The following is a 21,306-nucleotide window of genomic DNA, read 5'->3' as shown; positions in this document are numbered from 1 at the left end:
TACTGAATCATATGTGTATGTACTGTAGCTAGTCATCTATCATCACTGATCCAGGCCTATGTTTTAAGGGAACATTGTAATTTTAACAAGAAGTGTTTTGCTGAGCATATCCAGCTCTGTGCATAAATGGGCATGTTTTGGTATTTGACTGTACATAGACCTTGACTGTCAAGTGACACCCTGTGCATGACACAGGTGTGTTGGTATTTCCCACATCCGTGCTTTTACAATGGTTTACATACTATTCCTCTTACGATGTGTTTTATGATTTGTGCATGTGTGCTGGCCTTTGTGCATGTTGTGTGCAGTCACATTGGTGTGGTTACCTACACACTCACAGTCCGGAATGTATGTGAGCATTTAGTTTATGGTATTTTTAGGAATATGTTCCTAATTATCATCTCATTGCACACATGTGAATAGCTGTCAGTAGCAAATAGTGTTAATGCTTTGCTTTGTGCCTGATCACTAAACGTATGTTGTCCTTGTCTTCCATGGACAGATGATTTAACCATGGCTGCTTTCTTTTTCAGGCTCAGCAATGTGAGGTACAGAGATGTGTGTGCTTGTGTTATGCTGCTGGAAGTTTTACCCCTCCTCCCACCCAGACAAGCTTACTCCTCTTGGACAAAATAGCAATCACAGTGAGGGGAGTGTAGTGGCAAGGATTCTAACATTGCTGCATGATTCAGGAGGTGAATGGAACTCCCAACAATGCCTTGTGCACATGACACCATGCAACAGTGTCAGCCATATTGCTGTGGCCCTTGGTATCTATTGTCACTGATAAACAGGTTGCTTTGTGTGTGCTATGACTGCAACTCACACCATGTCCTGTCCTCCATACACACACACCTTCCCAGCCAGCCCAGGGAGCACACCTGGGACTATGTACTCCCAGACAGTGAGTGGAAATGTACTGTTAAGATGACTGAGAGTAGGGACTGATGTGAAGTCCAAGGCCTGGATGTTCCTGGAGGCTAATTCATTCAGAAGGCCCCTGTGTCAGCCATCTTGTCAAGACATTTCCTTTTACTCTCAGAGACTGCCTAGTCACAAGAGTGCTATTTGTTCTTGCTGAGAAGGTATGTGAAGGGTGGTTTATGATGGTATTTGCAGTCACTGCTAATAATCCTCCACCCACATAGCCCAACTACAACATCTGTTACTATGCTTCATTACAGCGAATGGAAATATACTGTCAAGATGTCTGACAGTGGTTCCTCGTGTTTGTGTAACCACTACTCCCATCGGGGCCTTGTGCTCCCCACAGCAGAGACCAGTGTCAACCATCTTGACAGTTCTTTTCTACTCCCTGTGAGATCATCAGCACAGTTCAGCTGGGCTGGTTGGACTGTGTGTGAGTATGATTATTTTCACTGACTTCAACTTCCATCTTGCCCTGTGCCACATGCACTCATCCCACCCAGCACATACAGCACAGCTCAGCTGTAAGTATTCTGTACCTGGGAGTGATTGGAAATATACTGGCCAAAATATCTGACACTGGTGCCTGGTGTTTGTTTGTTGACAAATCCAAACAGGGCCTTTTGCTCCCCACACCAGAGCCCAGTGTCACCCATCTTTCCAGTACATTTTCATTCGCTCTCAGGAACAGCATAGTCTCAGTTGTGCGGTTTGGTGTTGTTGTGAGGGGTGTGTGGGACAGGGTCTGCTGGTAGATATTGACAGGGCTACCAATACTCCCCCCACCCATAGCAAGTTGACCTCCATGAACCATGCTTCCATGGCAGTGAGTACAACTTTCATTCAAGATGTCTGACAGTGGTGCCTGGTGTTTGTTTGAGCACAACTCCCATCAGGGTCTTGTGCTCCCGACACCAGAGCCCTGTGTCAGCCATCTTGCCCGTACATTTCCCTTCACTCTCAGGTACTGCCTAGTCACAAGAGTGCTATTTGTTCTGACCGAGAAGGTGTGTGTAGGGCAGCGCATGATGGTATTTTCAATCACTGCTAATAATCCTCCTCTCACATAGTCCAAATAGACCTCCTGGTACTATGCTTTCCTCACAGTGATGGTAAATGTACTGGCCAGGATGTCTGACAGGGGTGCCTGGTGTTTGTTTGAGTACAACTCCAACAGGGCCTTGTATTCCCCACACCAGAGCCCAGTTTCAGCCATCTTGCCAGTACTTTTAAACTCCCTATGAGATGAGCAAAGTTCAAGGTGGGCTTTTTGGGCTATTTGGGAGAAGAACTGTGGCTGTGGCTGTGACTATGACTCCCATCATGCTTTTAGCCACACTCACCTTCCCAGCCATCCCAACCTTTCTTTCTGTGACTCAGCTTTCCTGGGAGTTAATGTGTACAAAGAAGATGGCTGATGAATGTGACTGGTGTTTGGATCCCATTGCCTTGTTATGAGTTTGTGCTAAGTGTGTACATCTTTGTAAATGGTGAGATTTCCAGTTACATTGCAGGTAGTTTGTTAGTAAAGATCTATTTTTGATCACATATCCCATCATAGACTTGTTCTCCCCACACCAGAGCACAGTGTCAGCCATCTTGCCAGTAGATTTTCATTCACTCTCAGAGACAGCAAACTACAAGGATTGGTGTTTGGTGTTGGTGGGAGGGGTATATGTGGGCCAGGGCCTGCTGGTAGATATAGCTAAAACTACCACTCCTCCTCCCTCCCAACCAGAGCAAGTAGGCCGCCATGAACCATGCTTCCATGACAGTGAGGAAAACTTTACATTCAAGATGTCTGACAGTGGTGCCTGGTGTTTGTTTGAGCACAACTCCCAACAGGGCCTTGCGCTCCCCACTCCAGAGCCCTGTGTCAAACATCTTACCAGTACATTTCCTTTCACTCTCAGGGACTGACTAGTCACATAATGCTATTTGTTCTGTCTGGAAAGGTGTTTGTAGGGTAGGGCATGATAGTATTTGCAGTCACTGCTAATAATCCTCCTCCACATAGCCCAACTAGACCACATGATACTATGCTTTCCTCACAGTGAATGGAAACGTACTGGGCATGATGCCTGACAGTGGTGCCTGGTGTTTGTTTGAGCACAACTCCCAACAGGGCCTTGTGCTCCCCACACAAGGGCCCAGTTTCAGCCATCTTGCCAGTACTTTTCCATACCCTGTGAGATGAGCATAGTTCAAGGTGGGCTTGTTGGGCCATGTGGGAGGAGGACTGTTGGCCGTGACTACAACTCCCATCATGCTTTTAGCTACACCCACCTTTACAGCAATACCAACCTTCCTTCCTGTGACTCATCTTCCCTGTGAGTGAGTGAAACTGTGCTGGCAAGATGGCTGACAGTGGTGGCTGCTGTTTTGAACACAAAGCCTTGCTGTTTTTTTTGTAAGTTGGGACATGTCATGAAATAGTTATGTATTAGTTGTCAAAGCAAACCACGTCGTCCCTTACCTTGTCTTAACTGAAGCCCTCTTGGATGACGTGGATGATTTCGCAGAGACGCAAGGGACCAACTTCCCTAATCTCTAATCTAAACTTACTGATTTCAGAAGTACACAGCAAGTATTAAACTATAAACCAGGGAGGAGGGCCGGTACTGGACGTTGAAGAGAAGACTTTTGGTTCTTGCTGTCGACCTGCGAAGCAACAAGCACCAAAGACTTTAGTATTCAGGTCAGAAGGTTTTCTCCCCTAACTATGCTAAGGCCTCTTACAAACTCTATCTGTCTAGTGAGAATACCTAAAATCAGTGTGGCGACTTTTGCGATTCCCCTACCTGCGATCAGGAAGTTGTTGGCCTTCGTCCAGTATTTCTTTGATTGGTTGGGGTGACGAAGTTGTCAGACGTCCTCTAGGATTGGTGGTCGGCTGGTGAGATGTCGACTGGTTAGTCTAGAAATTGACGCAAAAATAGGAAGGATTACTTTACATTCTTTAAAAGACCCTTGCAAGTCGTCCTATCTACACCTAAAACTTACTTGATATTAACTTCTTGCTTCTTAGTCTGGGGGGTTCGTGTTGTTGTCTCTAGAAAGAAATATAAAGACAAACATAGACCAAGAGAACACCTGATCCTAAACGTCTTTCTTCTAACACCTTTTTTTTGCAGCAGAAATTCAAACCATCATAATTATTAAAACAGTTCTCAGTTTAACAAATCAAGAAATGAATAAACAAATGTTCTTCAAAATACTACGATGAATAAAATGTCCCAAGTCTTCTTCTTGCATAATCTTCTGCAAAAAGAATGTTCCAAAAGCTCTGTTGACCTTTCTTGCGAAGGGCGCCTTAAATTAAGTCAGATGCTTTATCCGGGAAATGAGAAGAGCCGCCGTGAAGACTTGCCAGGATCGGATGTACCTTCCGGTGAGTCACTCCAGCTGACGCGACCTTCTCCTTGAGAAATCTGAAGGCAAAGCGCCTTCCAGAAGGCTGGGTGCGGTTTAAATACTGGACCACACCCAGCCGCTCCCAGCTACGCACTAGAACGTGCGCGAAGACGTTGCCTGCAATCCCACTTGGACGCGCACCAAAAAGGAGCGTGCAGGGATGCAGGGACAGGAGGCATGAGACCTTCACAGGGGCCTCGTCTCACTGAGTAATACGCGAAGGTTTAGAACTCGAATACAAAGAGTTCACAAGCCCCTAAACCAATGCCATACTGCACAAAAGTGAACAACAAGTACAAGACTAGGCAAGTAAAATACAAAAGAAACCAATGAGGTGAAAGGCATGACAAGACAAGATAAAAGTACACCAAATCACACTGACTTTTGATGCGTGCGGGGAGCACGGGACAGGGGTGGGTTTTAATAAGGGAAAAAACTCTGCACATGACTTCGGAATGTGTGGAGCACATCATGAGACTGGGGACGCAGAATCATGACAGTACTCCCTCCTCAAGATCCCCCCAAGGACAGTGGAAATGGGCCTAGGTTTCTCAGGGTGTCTTAGATGGAAGGATCGGACCAATCTAGGAGAGTTTTTCAGATGTTCCAAAGGTTCCCATGATCTTTCCTCCGGGCCATACCCTTTCCAATCAACGAGGTAAAAAAGTTTTCCTCTAATTCTTTTGGAATCTAAGATGGTCTTGACCTCAAATTCGGGGTGATCCTCAATCAAGATGGAAGGCGGAGATTTAGAAACACGAGTCTGGGGATGGAATGGTTTGACCAGAGAGACATGAAAAACCGGGTGTATCAAGTATTTGCGGGGAAGCGTTAGCCTCACACAAACTGGGTTAAGTATCTTCTCAATAGGAAAGGGGCCAATAAATTTTGGATTGAATTTCCTGTTTCCCTTTAACTTTAAATTTTTTGTACTCAACCACACTTTATCACCAACAGTATATTGAGGTTGCTCAGATCGATGTTTATCCCTGGCTTCCTTTTGATATTCTTTTGCTTTAGCCAAGTTGAATTTAGGTTCTTCCTGAATGGTGAATACCTTGGATACATAATCAGAAATTGTAGGTACTGAATCACAGGTTTTAGAAATTTCGGGAATGCTTTTGGGATGAAATCCAAAATTACAAAAGAACGGAGACATTTTGATAGAAGAATGTTCTGAATTGTTATAGGCGAACTCTAAGGGGCTTAAAAGATCTGACCATTCTTCAGGAACACTAGGCAACATACAACGGAGATATTGTTCGATAGTTTGATTAGTTCGTTCGGTTAAACCATCACTTTGGGGATGATAACTAGAAGATAAACGAACATCCATATGTAACAATGAACCCAGTTTTTGCCAAACCTTTGAAATAAATTGTGAGCCCCTGTCTGAAATAACCACAGAAGGAATTCCGTGTAATCTTATCACCTGAGTCATAATTACATGAGCTAGTTCTAAGGCAGTGGGAAGCTTTTTTAAAGGAATAAAATGGGCCATACGCGTGAACTGATCTACAACAGTTAGAATGGTATTAAATCCCTTCTTGGTTTCAGGTAGTTCAACAATAAAATCTAACGATATGGTATGCCAGGGTTGAGGTGGAATTGGCAGAGGCATTAACAATCCACTAGGAGGTTGATGAGAAGTCTTGTGTTGAATGCAAATACTGCAAGTTTCAACAAATTGCTGAACGTCTTTGACCATAAGAGGCCACCAAAAGGTTTGTTTAATGAGTTCCGTAGTTTTCAAGATACTGGGGTGAGCGGACAACAATGTGTCATGGTGAAGATGGATTATGGATTTTTGGATCCTTTCAGTGGGAACGAAAATCAAGTCATGTACCATCAACAAGTTATCTTTCACATATAGAAAAGGATGATCTCTTTTCCACATTTCAAAATCCTTTTCTTTCAAAGCCTCTTTGATGTCATTGACAATATCACTCATGGATATACTTCCCTGAAAACAAGAAGTTGGGATTACAGGGTGGACAATTTCAGGTAGTTCTGGGCCTTTGTCTCCAATTCTAGATAAAGCGTCCGCTTTTAAGTTCTCTTTCCCAGGACGATAAGTTATTACAAAATTATAGTCATTGAAGAACATTGACCAACGTAGCTGTCTAGCAGTCAGAGCTTTCACAGATCTTAGAGCTTGAAGGTTTCTGTGGTCCGTATAGATAGTTACTGGATGACGAGCCCCTAACAGGTAGTGGCGCCATTCTTCAAACACAGCCTTTATTGCCAATAACTCCTTATCGGCGATTGCATAATTCTGTTCAGCTTCAGACAATTTTCTTGAGAAGAATGCAATCGGGTGCATTTGGCCGGTATCAGAATTTCGTTGTGAAAGAATGCCTCCTAACGCATATTGAGATGCGTCTGCTTCTACGATAAACGGTTGGTTAGGATCTGGATGACATAAGATTGGGGCCATGGTAAACCTTTTTTTTAGGATTTGAAAGGCTTCATCAGCATCAGGGGTCCATAAAAATTTTACTCCTTTTCTCAACAACTTGGTTATAGGTGTAATGATTTGAGAAAAGTTTTGAATAAATCTTCGGTAAAAGTTTGCAAAGCCTAGGAAACTTTGAATTTGTTTCACAGTAGTGGGGCTTGGCCAAGTTGTTACTGCTTCTACCTTTTTTGGGTCCATCTCTATTCCTTCGGGGCTAATAATGTAACCCAGGAAGTCCACCTTGGAAACATGAAATAGACTTTTTTCTAATTTCACATAAAGTGAGTTCGAAAGCAGTTTTTGAAGAATGGCGCGAACCTGTTGTACATGTTCTTCCTCTGAGTCAGAGTAGATGAGAATATCATCTATATAGACTACGCAACAGATGTCTATGAATTCATGCAAAACTTCGTTTATAAAAAACTGAAAGGCGGCAGGAGCGTTACATAGACCAAAAGGCATGACTTGGTATTCAAAGAGGCCGAACTTAGTGCGGAAGGCAGTCTTCCATTCGTCTCCTTTTCTTACTCTGACTAAATGGTAAGCTCCTCGCAAGTCCAGTTTAGTATAAATCTTAGCTTTCTTAATTTGGTCCAAAAGAGTAGGAATCAAAGGTAAGGGGTACCTGTTCTTAATCGTGACATTGTTTATTGCCCTATAATCTATGCACGTACGCAATTCCCCCCCTTTTTTTGGAATAAAAAAAAGAGCTGAAGAGACTGGAGATTTAGAATGCCGAATGAAGCCGTTTGCGAGGTACTCATCAAGGTATTCCCTCAAATGAGAGTTTTCAGCTTCGGTAAGGGCGTAAATGCGACTGCAGGGCAGGGTTGCTCCAGGCATTAGATCAATTCTACAGTCGAAATCTCTATGTGGGGGAAGAGTATTGGCTTTTTTCTTGTCAAATACATCAGCTAAGTCATTATATTCTGATGGAACCCCATCCAAAAGCAGTACATTGGGTGATTCGATTCCAAAATCAAAACCTTGAACCACATCCGTAGATCTGTCTAAGAGGAAACAATGTTCAGTACAAGTCGACGACTTAAAGGTGATTACCTTGGTTACCCAATCTATACTTGGGTTATGTTTTACTAACCAGGGTATGCCTAGAATCATCTTAAATTGGGGAGCGTCAATTATGTCGAATTGTATCCTTTCTCGATGTATAGGAGAACAATCCATTTCTAACGGTTCAGTTTGTCTATTTACAAGCCCTGAGGTCAACTCTTCACCATCAACTGCTCTGACAGTTTCAGGGTGATCCTTAAACACTGATGTAAAACCTAACTGTAGGAAGAATTGGGAATCTATAAAATTTCCTGTAGCCCCGGAATCTATAATGGCTTCAACCTTTCTTGTGTGAGATTCAGGAAGCAGACCTCGGAGTTCTACAAGGATAGAAAAGTGTCTAAAACCAATGGGAGGAAGAGTTGAGGCCAAACTAGAAAAACTACTCGATAAACTGACCTCTCCCTTTACCGAGTTTTCTAGTTTTCCGACTTTTCCTGAGTAATGGCTACATCTGAGGATTTGATCTTAAACTTATTTGGTCGAGTGGGGCATTCCTTTACAAAGTGTCCTGTCTTCCCACAATATAGGCACTGATTTAAACGTCGCCTCTTTTCCTTTTCCTCCTTTGATAAAGGACCTCGGATAGAACCTATTTGCATGGGTTCAACCGAATCAGGTTTAGCACCAGATTCTCGACTTGGAGCAGATCTTTCCTTAAAGAAAACTACCTTATGCTCTGGCTTCCCTCTTTCTCCCTTTCTCTCAGAAATGCGATGATTAAGCTTAACCACTAAATCAATGAAGGCACTTATGTCCTCTGGGGGCTCTAGGATCTGGGTTATCATGTCCTTTAATTCCTCCCTTAAACCTCTGTAAAAGATAGAGACTCTTTTATCATAAGGCCAATCAGCCTCTAAAACCAATCGGTTGAAGGTAGATATATAATGTAAAAGATCAGAAGACCCTTGCTTTAAACCTAAAAGCTCATTGTCTGCCGATTGAACAAAAAGATGTTTTGCAAACATCTTTTTTAAGGCCCTCTCGAAATCCTTAAAATTATACAAAATTCGATCATCATTCTCCACTAAAGGTACCGACCATAGAGCTGCATCTCCACCCATGTAGGATAACATGAATGCAACTCTGGAGGAATCGTCTGGAAAAGCTGTAGTCTTAGCTATAAAATGTAAGTGGCATTGTTGTAAAAACACCGAGAATTTGTTACAATCCCCATAAAACCTCTCAGGAGGGGCTAAGGGGGTGGGGAATGGAGTCACCACTTGGATTCGTGTCGTGGAATCAGAACTAGAAGATGGACTCTGGAAAGTGGTTGGGTTCAAGACTGACTTCTGCTGAATTGAGTCTTGGAGAGAGGAGACATCCCTACGTAAGGCTGCGTTATCCTGTCTAATTGCCTCTAATACTGCGGCCAAATCCTGCATATTCACGTGGTCCATTGCGTCCGGGCGAAATTATCTACGTGGGCTTTGCCTTCTGTCAAAGCAAACCACGTCGTCCCTTACCTTGTCTTAACTGAAGCCCTCTTGGATGACGTGGATGATTTCGCAGAGACGCAAGGGACCAACTTCCCTAATCTCTAATCTAAACTTACTGATTTCAGAAGTACACAGCAAGTATTAAACTAGGAACCAGGGAGGAGGGCCTGTACTGGACGTTGAAGAGAAGACTTTTGGTTCTTGCTGTCGACCTGCGAAGCAACAAGCACCAAAGACTTTAGTATTCAGGTCAGAAGGTTTTCTCCCCTAACTATGCTAAGGCCTCTTACAAACTCTATCTGTCTAGTGAGAATACCTAAAATCAGTGTGGCGACTTTTGCGATTCCCCTACCTGCGATCAGGAAGTTGTTGGCCTTCGTCCAGTATTTCTTTGATTGGTTGGGGTGACGAAGTTGTCAGACGTCCTCTAGGATTGGTGGTCGGCTGGTGAGATGTCGACTGGTTAGTCTAGAAATTGACGCAAAAATAGGAAGGATTACTTTACATTCTTTAAAAGACCCTTGCAAGTCGTCCTATCTACACCTAAAACTTACTTGATATTAACTTCTTGCTTCTTAGTCTGGGGGGTTCGTGTTGTTGTCTCTAGAAAGAAATATAAAGACAAACATAGACCAAGAGAACACCTGATCCTAAACGTCTTTCTTCTAACACCTTTTTTTTGCAGCAGAAATTCAAACCATCATAATTATTAAAACAGTTCTCAGTTTAACAAATCAAGAAATGAATAAACAAATGTTCTTCAAAATACTACGATGAATAAAATGTCCCAAGTCTTCTTCTTGCATAATCTTCTGCAAAAAGAATGTTCCAAAAGTTCTGTTGACCTTTCTTGCGAAGGGCGCCTTAAATTAAGTAAAGTACTTAGCTTTCAAATTTGAGTTTCAGATGCTTTATCCGGGAAATGAGAAGAGCCGCCGTGAAGACTTGCCAGGATCGAATGTACCTTCCGGTGAGTCACTCCAGCTGACGCGACCTTCTCCTTGAGAAATCTGAAGGCAAAGCGCCTTCCAGAAGGCTGGGTGCGGTTTAAATACTGGACCGCACCCAGCCGCTCCCAGCTACGCACTAGAACGTGCGCGAAGACGTTGCCTGCAATCCCACTTGGACGCGCACCAAAAAGGAGCGTGCAGGGATGCGGGGACAGGAGGCATGAGACCTTCACAGGGGCCTCGTCTCACTGAGTAATACGCGAAGGTTTAGAACTCGAATACAAAGAGTTCACAAGCCCCTAAACCAATGCCATACTGCACAAAGTGAACAACAAGTACAAGACTAGGCAAGTAAAATACAAAAGAAACCAATGAGGTGAAAGGCATGACAAGACAAGATAAAAGTACACCAAATCACACTGACTTTTGATGCGTGCGGGGAGCACGGGACAGGGGTGGGTTTTAATAAGGGAAAAAACTCTGCACATGACTTCGGAATGTGTGGAGCACATCATGAGACTGGGGACGCAGAATCATGACATTAGTCTAAGGTTGAAGGTATTTTGTTTATCAAAGTGTCATACACATCACATGCCATATTGTTATGGCTTTGCTAACATTGATTTGTATCACTGTGTCCTTGACAGTGATGTCTGCGGCTATGTATTTGCTGACAATATTAGCTATTTGAGTATGAACTCACCACGCTCTGGTACTCCTGATATTCCGTAGACATCTTCCCGTGGAAGGATGGCCCGCATGTTCGACTCCCAGGAAGTGAAGTTCACAGGTGTTACAGGAGGACCGCCACCAGTCTGCTGGCTCAAGACATGTTCTTTGTTGAAGAGCGTCTTGACCCTCCTTAGCACATCATCTTACCTGAACCTGATATCGTCCATTGTGGGCAGGCAAGGTGCTTGAGCGTTCACCTTGTTGACACTCCTCTCCGACATCTTGTTTCTCTGGGACAGGAGGGCCCATTGGACCAAGTTTCCAAATAACTGTTGCTCTACTCTAAGAATTTCATCTACCATGACTTCCAACTCCTTATCTGTGAACTTTGGATTCCTCTTTGAGGGCATGGTGATGGGTGCTGGTGGAGATGGATGTTTGGGTTAGTGTGTAGGTGAGGGTGAGTGTTTATGCATAAATGTGTGTGTTTGATAGTATTGTCGTTGGCAGGTGCTAGTAGCTTGCCGGTCATGTGGTGACTGTTTGCATTAGTGCAGCTTAATAGTGGTATGTGCTGGCAGTTCTGCTGAAGTTGCAAAGGATCCTGCTAAGTATTTTGGCCTTTTATGTAGGTGTGTGTGGATTATTTTTGTTTTTGCCTTTGACAGTGCTTGTTAGGACTTTTTCTGTCTGTTTCTATTGTAACCGAAACATTCAGTTCACCGCACCGGATGCTTGCTCATGTATTAGCATGGTGGTCCGCGTCTGTCCCATTCATGCAAAGCTATGTTGCAGTGTTCGCGTATGAGTCGGTCACATCTGGCTCTTTTCCAGAATATTCGCTCGGACGGATTAATTTCTGGATGCGTCGGTCGTCCGCATTGTGTATTGTATTGTACTTCGTGCTGGCCATTTTTATTTGACAAGCATTGCATTGTACTATATCGGCCAAACAGCGTGCGTACGTGTCGGTCGTGGAAAATTAAAAACAATAACACAAATATATATGACATATTATAATTATTAAATTAAAAAATAATACAAACAAATCAATGTAAAAAAAAACATTTCCCACCCATAATAATTAAAAATAACTTACAGTCATGTAGCAGTAGACAATCCGGGAAATCTAATGAATCAAAAAACAAATCCATTCAGAACCCCCAAAAAATGCAAAAATACAACAGTACTAAAAATGATCCAACGACACAATCCTCTCAATAATGAAATCCTCGACAACATGAAAATGAGTTTAAAATAAAATGCAACAGTTAAACTGCAGTAAAAAAGCTCCAACGATGCAATCATCTCAATAACAAAACACGCAAATAAACAGAAAAATAGCTTTTAAAAAAACCGCTCCAATAAACCCAAAAAAGAAAAGGAAATGTAGAATTATTTTTTAAATAAACAAAATACATTGAGACCACCATCCGTTCACAATCGGAAAAAACTGTAAAAAAAATAAAATAACACCCACCCACAATAACACGTACAAACCCACGAACATTAACATTATCAATCAATACAAAATAACACAATTAAACAACACACAAATAGCACTACATAACATTCTACTCTAATCCAACACTACGGCAAACACATAAAACACTTAGGGGTCGATTATGATGGCGGTGAATCCGCATCCTCTGGCACGGTGGAAGCCACCGCCGGCCCGGAGGATGCGGATTCACCGCCGCGGACCCTGAAAACACCCCCTTCCAGATCATGATGGCGGTGCGATCAACAGCGGGTCTGTCCACCGCTGATCCACGGGGCGTTGACCGCAATTTGGTGGCGGTGTCTGCAAGACACCGCCAGCCAAATTACGTTGTGTGTGCAAACATGCTTTTCCGCGGCGGATTTTCCGCTGTTGAAAAGCATGTGGAGATTTGCTTCAGGGGGGTCCTTGCGGGTCCCCAAGATGTCGGGGCTGGAGGGTGCACATGGGGGGTACCTATGGTACCCCCCTGCATTTGCATGCAGAAAGCGGCAGGCATCGCACGGTGCCTGCCGCTTTGTGCATGCAAATGCAAAGCATGTATATTTAACTTTGCGGCAGGTGCTGCTTAAAGGATGTTAAATATATGAGATGTGACCCCCAGGGTGGCGGTCACATCCTAATTCTGATGGAGGGAACTCCGCTGCCCCTGCGGACTGTCCCTCCACCTCGGGGGTGTCCGTCCGCCATCCTAATCAACGTCAAAATTACCAAAATAACATCTAACCAACCAAAAATGAACAAACCATGGACCCAATTCACCGAACTAACTTAAGACAAAAACCTAAACTTACTACTTTTAGTATTCACAGAATGCACTTACTACTTTTGGTATTCACAGAATGCACTTACTACTTTTGGTATTCACAGAATGGATTTACAACTACTAACGGACTACGTCCGCACTCGGGCCGGAGATTCTGGCCCGGAGGTGGAGATTCTAGCCGGAGGTGGGACTTCCGGTCTGTAGGTCGTACTTCCGGCCCGGAGGTGGGGATTTCAGCCATGGCTAAATCTCTGCCACCGGCCGGAATCCCCACCTCTGGGCCGGAAGTCCCACCTACAGGCCGGAATCTCCGCCTCTGGGCAGGAATCTCCGGCCCGATTGCGGACGCAAAGTTAGTAGTCGTAAATCCATTCTGTGAATACCAAAAGTAGTAAGTGCATTCTGTGACAACTAAAAGTAGTACGTTGAGGATTTTGTCTTAAGTTAATTCTGTAAATCGGGCCCCCTGTTCTCACAAACCTAACTACACTACTACTACCTCACCCGTACCCTAAAACTACCTTAAAAGTTAATTAAATCAAACTTACCTTAAGCAAAGAAACGCAGCTCCCAACCGCGAGATTCCGCCTTCCAAAATGACCTATAAATTGATTACACTATCTGGTGGCATGATTCATAGTAAGTGTCTCCTGTTCAATGCTGAGAACTGGCCATTGTCACAGCATGATAAATTGTAAATTGATACTTGTATAGCGCACAAATCACCCGCAAGGTTCTCAAGGCGCTTGTACGAATACCTCTGTGGAACCCATCCTGGCCTTCCCTGTGAGGCGTCCACTCCTGGGCACCCCCAAGGTGGAGGCCAGGCATCCTTAGCGTTGTGGAGGCCGTTGTGAAGATTAAGCAAGCTGTTGCCCAGAGTTGCAGAGTGGGACTCCATGATTGGAAGAGGCACTGAGGTGAGAATTAGCAGGTCCGTGGAATTTTGAGCCCAAGAACCGCCGAGGCGGGAATTGAACCCTGGTCCCGGGCTAGACCTCTGCATCAGGGTCTGCCGCTCTAATCAATGAGCCACACTTCTCCACTTCTCCATGATGTGTTCATAGGTGCTGCTAACGTGCACCGCTACCACTGTGCCAGTCATTGGCACCAATTGCATTCTGCCAAGTTGCAGTTACGACCGCCTGGCCCCTGCTGTGTGTCACCCCCAATGCCCATACCCCTACAGCCAATGGGAACCGCAATCGCAGTAGTGAAATACACATTTGAAAATCGCAGCAGGCGTGCTTCGCTACTGTGGTGTCGGTCATTGACACCAATAGCAAGCTGCCAAATCGCGGTAACGACCGTCTGGCCTCTGCGGTGTGTCACCACCATTTCTCATGCCCTTACATCCAATGGGAACCAAAATTGTAGTAGTGAAATACACATTTGAAAATTGCGGTAGGCATGCTCCACTACAGAGGGCCTGGTCATTAGATGCAATCGAAAGATGCACAACTGCGGTAGCGACCGTCTGGCCCCTGTGGTGTGTCACTGCCAATGCCCATGCCCTTAAAGCCAAAGGGAACTGCAATCGCGGTAGTGAAATACACATTTGAAAATCGTAGTAGGCGTGCTCTGCTACCGTGGGACCGGTCATTGGATGCAATTGAAAGATGCACAATTGCGGAAGCGACCGCCTGGCCCGTGCGGTGTGTCACTGCCAATGCCCATGCCCTTACAGCCAATGGGAACCGGAATCGCTGTAGTGAAATACACATTTGAAAATCGTAGTAGGCGTGCTCTGCTACCGTGGGACCGGTCATTGGATGCAATTGAAAGATGCACAATTGCGGAAGCGACCGCCTGGCCCGTGCGGTGTGTCACTGACAATGCCCAGGCCCTTCCGGCAATGGGAACCACTATTGTGGAAGTGAAATACACATTTGAAAATCACGTGAGGTGTGCTTTGCTCTGGCAGGGGTGGTCATTGGATGCAATTGAATGATGCACGATTGCGGTAGAGACTGCCTGGCCCATGCGGTGTGTCATCGCCAATGCCCATGCCCTTACGGCGAATGAGAACCGCAATCACGGAAGTGACATACACATTTGAAAATAAAATCGCGGTAGGCTTGCTGCGCTACTGCGGGGCTGGTCATTCGATGCAATTGAAAGATGCACGAATGCGGTAGCGACCGCCGGGCCCCTGGGGTGTGTCACTGCCAATGCCCAGGCATTTACAGGAAATGGGAACCGGAATCGCTGTATTGAAATACAAATTCCAAAATCGCGTTAGGTGTGCTCCGCTACTGCAGGCAGGTCATTGGATGCAATTGAAAGATGCACAATTGCGTTAGCGACCCCCTGGCCCCTGCGGTGTGTCACCGGCAATGCCCATGCCCATGCCCTTACAGCCAATAGGAACCGCAATCGCACATTTTAAAATTGCTGTGGGCATGCTCCGCTACCGTGGGGCCGGTCATTGGTCACATTTGAAAAAAGCTGTCCTGGAACACCAATTGGAGCAGCTGAGTACCACTGAAACAACCACAGGGAACTATATATGTCTGGGAGAGAGACACACATTTCCACTGCATCCAGACACTGCTGACTGACACTCTTCACCACCAACTGCTGCTGTTCCTGTCTCAGGGACCAAGTGATGGTGAGAACTGAGAACATCAGGGCCCGTCCCTTCACCACAGAGGAGCTGGAGGTCCTGGTGGAGGAGGTGCTTTCACAGTACGCAAGGCTATATGGTGCTCCTAATGTCATGGTAAGTGTTTCAGAGTTAAAGTAGGAGAGTGCAAAGAGTGCACACATGCAGTTGATCTGCGGCAGTATGTGCCTGAAAGTGTGGGTTTGTGTGATACACTGCCTTGCATGCTGACTTCAGGTAAATGGGGTTTGTAGCCTAATTTACACAGATCCCTGGCTGCATTGTTTGGAAAGCAGAAGTCAGAACAGACATTGCCTGTGATAATGGATGTCTGAATGAGGTTTTCACATGCTCATTTGTGACATTACAAAGGTTTTTCCTCCAGAGGGTACTGAAGGAACTGTGTTATGACTTTTATATTGCCACCATGGATATGTAAGCATTATACACAAGAGTGAAATGCCTGAGGGTGACTCTCTTGGTGGAAATTCACCTATGACACAGCAGATTGTTGTACTTCTGAAACATCCTGCTTCCATTCTGTTCATTATGTGTACTGACTCGCATGTGTAGGCACTGTTTGCACTCTCATATTATACATGCATGTGACCGTTCAGATGGCCCACGTTTAAACTCAGTGTGTCAGTCTGTGGAACTGTCTCCTCCAGTAGCCGTTGATGATGCTCTGAACAAGGATGAGATAGAGATTCACATCAGTCATCTGCATAGACTTGACACATGAGTGTCATCACAGCACATCACAGAGCACGCATATGCATAATTGTTTGGCAGGCTTGAAATACTTACACATATGTGAACATGACACTTGTAAGTCTGCTAAGAAAATATGCTACACAGACACATGATGGCATGTGAAAGATTGGTTAGATGTATGTCAAATACCACCAAACCATGTCAACTACAATCCTATTTTGCAGGTGATCTGATCTGTAATGCTAATGAGGGTTATGTGTCATTACACACATGTCTCATCTCCTGCAAGGGAGTCAGGAACTGGCACAGCAAATGGTATGCCCACATTAGCAATTTTTTACTGTCAAACATACTTCCATCCACAGTTATCATGATGGGCACCTATGTCTTGAACTAATGGTCTGCATGCATGACAACTGTCAAGTACAAACACTGCATCCTCTAAATGAAAAAATCATGTTCCACACCATGCCACGGTCCTGTCTGGCTGAACAGTCTGTACGGAATCTTGGTACAGGAACGGTACATCTTAAGTTTACAGTCAGCACTGTGTCACAATCCTGTATTTACTGCTTCAGCTAACATCTGTATGTGTTAATTATACATGTATACTAAGTGCTCAACAGCATTGTAACCCTTTTTTTACAAGCTCGTGTTGTTCAAATTAGCCATCAAAGTATGTGAATAAAAATGACTGTGTACATGAACATTTTACAGCTCTCCAGAAGAAAGCATACACATAGATGTTCAAGCCACCAGTATGCACAGTCAAGGGATGATACACACATGTCTTGTGTTGTGTTTCTGAACCAAAAGCCAGAAATTAGATGTATGTCCATGACTTGTAAATTCACCATGTGTATCTTTCAAATATTGGCACATGTATTCACTGTCAATGAGTCAAACCCATCGACTTTCACATTACAATGGTGAAAGTGTTGCCTGACACAAACATCTGATGTGTCAGTGTCTCAGATGGCCTGAGTTTGCATACCTGTACTTGGTCCATGTGATACATGTGATTACACAGAGCACTATTTATGGGACAATACATTTCAACCACTTATCAATATAATTTGTCTGAGGCATCAACATTGGTCTCACCTGCTGCAAGAATGTATAGCATTGTTAATGCACACACTGTGTACACCAATAGCACCATTTTGAACATATATTTATGTACCATACTGAGTACGGGTCATACATCAGTGAATGTGCTGACACATGCCAATTACATCACTCATGACACATGTTGTATATATCCCTAAGTCTCAAATGCAGGAGTTTGTCGTGCACACCTCTTTTAATTCCATGTACTCCTTCTTTTAACATAATTTTTCACTTAGTGCGTGCGCCATGGAATACGTGATCCGCCCCTTGTTCACGTTAAAGTTTACAACAGTTGATGATGGAGTGGAACTCCACTCCAATCCATGCGCACAGCGGCAGACGTATCTGGTGACATTTCATCTTATTCAGTAATTGCAACTCGTACTCTCAAATTATTCTTCATAAGGTTTTATTTTTCAAATTCTTTTCGCACGTAATGTGCTCATGTGTAAATAACTTCTCTTAACACGGATATGCTCCAGGCCTTTTTCCGTGCACGTTATGACAACATTAAACATCCTTGGTTGTAAGTTATTATATTGCCCAATGCATTTCGGATTATTCAAAATCCTTCGTCAGAGGTCCACTACAAAATACAAGACATTGGTATTAGCATTTGATTTCAAATCTCTAACATTTAATCTAAAACATTAACATTTCAACTAATCCATACTTCATTTTATACAAAGCTTCTTAACAGCGCTTTCCTTCTAAACATAAAACTCAGTGCCCCAGATTTAATCTATGATTATCCAGACTGCATCAAAATTCACTCGTACCTGGTCAAGTGTTACTCTCGTCGTAGCTTTCACTAACAGATCCTTCTCAAAATGCGCCTCGTAGTGCTGCTGATAAAACACCTGTGTGACTGCCCCGCCTCTAAGGTTTAACCTCGCCCAACTTTTCAATTACCCTGTGTATTACCACTCATGCCTACACTTCCCAGAATACCCTTTGACTAAGGACCTTCGCGCCCCTCACAGATCTTCAATGTGCTGCAGCTTCATCTGTAACGTTCCTCGGGACCTGCAATTCTATTCCCCGTCCTCCCTAATGCTGTCAACTAATGCTGCTTATCAGCAGCACTATGAGGCGCATTTTGAGAAGGATCTGTTAGTGAAAGCTACGACGAGAGTAACACTTGACCAGGTACGAGTGAATTTTGATGCAGTCTGGATAATCATAGATTAAATCTGGGGCACTGAGTTTTATGTTTAGAGGGAAAGCGCTGTTAAGAAGTTTTGTATAAAACGAAGTATGGATTAGTTGAAATGTTAATGTTTTAGAGTAAATGTTAGAGATTTGAAATCAGATGCTAATAGCAATGTCTTGTATTTTGTAGTGGACCCCTGACGAAGGATTTTGAATATTCCGAAATGCATTGGGCAATAAAAGAACTTACAACCAAGGATGTTTAATGTTGTCATAACGTGCACGGAAAAAGGCCTGGAGCATATCCGTGTTAAGAGAAGTTATTTACACATGAGCACATTACGTGTGAAAAGAATTTGAAAAATAAAACCTTATGAAGAATAATTTGAGAGTACGAGTTGCAATTACTGAATAAGATGAAATGTCACCAGATACGTCTGACGCTGTGCGCATGGATTGGAGTGGAGTTCCACTCCATCATCAACTGTTGTATATAGCCCTAAGCACATGGACATTGAGCTACAGCCAACACACAGAGCCTAAGTGACACACATGTCACTGACGGAAAGGGACACACCTGGCCATTATATGTTAATGGGGCATAGTTATATTTTGGCCACAGTAGTGTTGTCTTAGCAGACAGATGGCCTGTGAGAAGGGTATGAGGCTGAGGGAGTGCAACATGCCTGTTAAACATAGTGTTGCAACATGGCACATACTCACCACCTCCTTGCTGCTGTCTGGCCTTCAACTGCCCATCCAGGTCAAGGAAGACCACCGTCAGTATCCGGAGCATGTTGGGGGTCAGGGACTGTTTTCCACCCCTTTTGCGAGGAGGTGACAGCTTCAGCTGGGCCCTTGCAATCCTCTGGGTCCAGCCACAGACTTCCTGCCACCTCTCCTGGCAGCGGCGGAAGCGACGTCTGAATAACTCCACAGATCTCACTGCCCGGACGATGGTCTGCCAAATTTCAACCTTCAGATGGACGTCGACCTGTAAGGATGACATGGTGATACACCATTACTCCATATGCTACATGTTTATGTATCACACACATGGAATTATAGGTCATGGTAAGAATGGCAGATAATATCTAAGGGGTAGGCAAGTATCATTATGGGCAGTTTTCCTGTGTGAAAATCTCCCTCAGAAACATGAAAACAGTGCAGAAAAGTCAAACCCACCACACACACTTCTACATCACTGTACCTGTCCAGAACCTAAATCTACTCACAGTAAGACTTACATTAACTATGTTTGCATGCTGGTCCTTGGGGATCCCAATGCGAGTAGAACATGTTCTTACACATGGCCAAATGAAAAATGCAGTGTAATCAACACTCACCTTCTCCCCTCGTTTGCCATACAGCTTTCTGTACTGGGGAAGGACGCTGTCCAGCAGGGCCTGGTTCTCCTCTCTCTGAAAGCAGGTGCCCTCTCCACAGTACGTGCCATTGTAGCTCCCAGAGGATGCAAAGACAGCAGCAGAGAGATCTTGCAATGCAGTAAAGTTGCATGTAGTGCAGGCAAGTGAAGTGTCTTGGGAACAGACATACGTATATCTGCGCAGCATAGGTGGACTTTGTTCCATGTGTCCAAAGCGATAGGTCATAGTTTTTCTCATTATCCAATTTTGTCCATTCTATAACATTGCAAGCATTGGACGCGCCTACTGCAATGTTCAATATATATGCATTCAAATACATTGGTGATGTTAGGTAACCGATTCAGATTGCACATTGTACAAGAAACTAAATGCACGTCTGTCACCATGATGGCCAACAGCCAATGTGTGCGTTCGGTTAGAATACGGATAACGCGTCCTTTGAATACTCACCTGCGTCTGTCACCAAGACAACCAACAGCCAATATGTTCGTCTGGCTCGGTTCGGATGCGGATAACGGGTACTTTGAATACACACCTGCTTCTGTCACCATGACAACCAACAGCCAATGTGTGCATCCGGCTTGGTTCGGATAATGGGTTCTTTGAATACTCACCCACATCTGTCACCATGATGACCAACAACGAATGTGTGCATCCGGCTCGGTTCAGATGTTGATAACGTGTCCATGCAATGCTAGAGGTGGGTGGAATTTGCGGAGTTGCCTTCCACAAAATTCTGCAAAACAGTAAGAAATCTCCGCAAACAGTTAGAATTTCGCATGCTTGCGGAGATTTTGCTGCGCCCATTGTAATCTATGCAGGGTCACTCTGAGGGAGTCAGGGGCAGACGAGCATCATGCCAGGATAAATCCTGGCCTGCATATTTATCAAAGAAGAGGCCATCATTTTGTGCAATTCCTCTACCTCGTTGGGTAAATGTATAGTGCTTTTTCCTACAGTACAGCTGTGTAAAGGGACAGAAGAGTTGATGTCTCTAGTAACCAAGGGCCTTATTAGGATGACGGGCTCATCGTAAATCGGGACCGCCCGCCATAAGGGCGGGGGTCCCGGGGGTGCTGTTAGGATGTGCCAACCACAGTGGCGGGCACATCCTGTATTTTCAGCATTGTGGCGGGCGG

At 44.3% G+C, this 21,306-nt stretch overlaps 1 long non-coding RNA gene across 1 annotated transcript in view; it reads right to left on the bottom strand.

Annotated features, from left to right (window-relative positions):
* Positions 1 to 16,453: 16,453 nt before the first annotated feature.
* Positions 16,454 to 21,306, bottom strand: part of LOC147698713 (uncharacterized) — a 51,883-nt gene continuing 47,030 nt past the window's right edge. Inside the window, exons 2-3 of the long non-coding RNA XR_015299221.1 lie at positions 19,503 to 19,773; positions 16,454 to 16,488 (exon numbers count right to left, since the gene is read on the bottom strand). This is a non-coding gene — a long non-coding RNA (uncharacterized LOC147698713). The remainder of the gene's footprint in view (positions 16,489 to 19,502; positions 19,774 to 21,306) is intronic.

The sequence above is a fragment of the Lissotriton vulgaris genome, chromosome 8 (genome assembly GCF_964263255.1).
Source record: "Lissotriton vulgaris chromosome 8, aLisVul1.2, whole genome shotgun sequence".
Lineage (NCBI taxonomy): Eukaryota > Metazoa > Chordata > Amphibia > Caudata > Salamandridae > Lissotriton > Lissotriton vulgaris.
Note: the sequence above shows the minus strand (reverse complement) of the source record. Positions and strands in the feature narration are given on the sequence as shown.